At 41.3% G+C, this 1,524-nt stretch overlaps 1 pseudogene; it reads right to left on the reverse strand.

The window, feature by feature from the left end:
- Positions 1-442: 442 nt before the first annotated feature.
- The window catches only part of LOC102828899, a 4,443-nt pseudogene continuing 3,361 nt past the window's right edge, over positions 443-1,524 (reverse strand).

Genomic DNA, 1,524 nt, shown 5'->3' on the forward strand with positions numbered 1-1,524 from the left:
TGATCAAACATGCAATCAAGATGTATTGATCATTACTGGCGACTGGAATGCAAAGGTTGGAAACAAAGGAAGGATCAGTAGGTGGGAAATACGACCTTGGTGATAGAAATAATACTGAAGATTGCATGATAGAATTTTACAAGACCAATGACTTCTTCATTGCAAATACCTTTTGTAAACAGCATAAAAGATGACTATACACATGGACCTCACCTAATGGAATACACAGAAATCAAATTGACTACAACTGTGTAAAGAGACAGTGGAAAAGCTCAATATCATCAGACAAAACAAGACCAGGGGCAGACTGTGGAACAGATGCAAGTTCAGGCTGAAGTGGAGGAAAATTAAAACAAGTTTATGAGAGCCAAAATATGGCCTTGAACATATCCCACCTGAATTTTTTTTTTTTTTAATATCAGACATCTCTATTTCACTCCTATTATGCCATGAATCCATAGGGAATAGGTTCTAGCAGCTCAGGTGCCTTTCCATTGGTTCCCACAAAGTGCAGGCTGGCACTTTAGTTGAACCCAGGTACCTTTCTCTTTGGCTTCCTTCCTTTTCTGGTCATTTTCCTTCACTCACTTCAGGAAGCTATTTTAGCTCTTGGATGGTTAATATGTTCAGTGCACACATTAATTCCCTTGGCAAGAATCTTTCCTTAACTAGTTTGTTCACAACAATGCCAACAACATGCTGGGTCACTTTGTAGATGCTTCCAGTTTTGTTCTGGTAACGTGTGGGACATCCCTTTTTGAACTGTGCCCATTCCCTCGATGTCCACAATATCGACTTGCTTGTAGAATCGCATGTACGTGGCCAAAGGAACACCCCAATGCTTTCAAAAAGCCTGGAGAACATAGAATGGGTGCCCTACCTCTTTCCCTTTGTGTTCGTTATTTTTGCAGTTACCGCAAGATGGTGGTTCTGGCAGGGAAAAAAAGATGAGATGATTTCAAGATCATCTCAAGAATAGATTTGATTAAAATGAGGGGGCGATAAATGCATGAAGTGACTGGCTTACAAGTTTTTAAGAGGTAGTTTAGTTTAAGAGTGTGCAGGGGAAGGTAGAATTCCCCACTGAATAGTTTTTATCTTGTCTAGAAGGGTCTAGTGAAAGGAGACGGAGATAAGATTCTTATGATTCAATAGTGAGTAATTGTTACCATGACTAATTGCAACTGTTACAACTGTAAAGGTAGAAGTTTTGTAACAAAAATGGGGGAGTATAATCTTATAGTACAGAAACAGAGGACCCTATGACCACCAAGGGAGAAAGGCACAAGTAGAATGCAGGACCCTATCCAGAGAAGCAGCGACACCAGAGATGGAGGCAGAGATGAGGACATGGAGAGAGGAAGCAGCTGAAGACTCTGGAATCATGGAAAGAGAGGGACTGGGTGCCGGCAGCCAGGAAGCAGGCTTGCAGAATGTGCTCTTTGGTTGTTTAAATGATATATTCCTGAGTGTTTCTATGTACAGCCCCACCCCCAACCCCCAAAGAAGGAATGGAAGCAAATA

The sequence above is a fragment of the Chrysochloris asiatica genome, unplaced genomic scaffold, assembly GCF_000296735.1.
Source record: "Chrysochloris asiatica unplaced genomic scaffold, ChrAsi1.0 scaffold00306, whole genome shotgun sequence".
Taxonomy (NCBI): Eukaryota; Metazoa; Chordata; class Mammalia; order Afrosoricida; family Chrysochloridae; genus Chrysochloris; species Chrysochloris asiatica.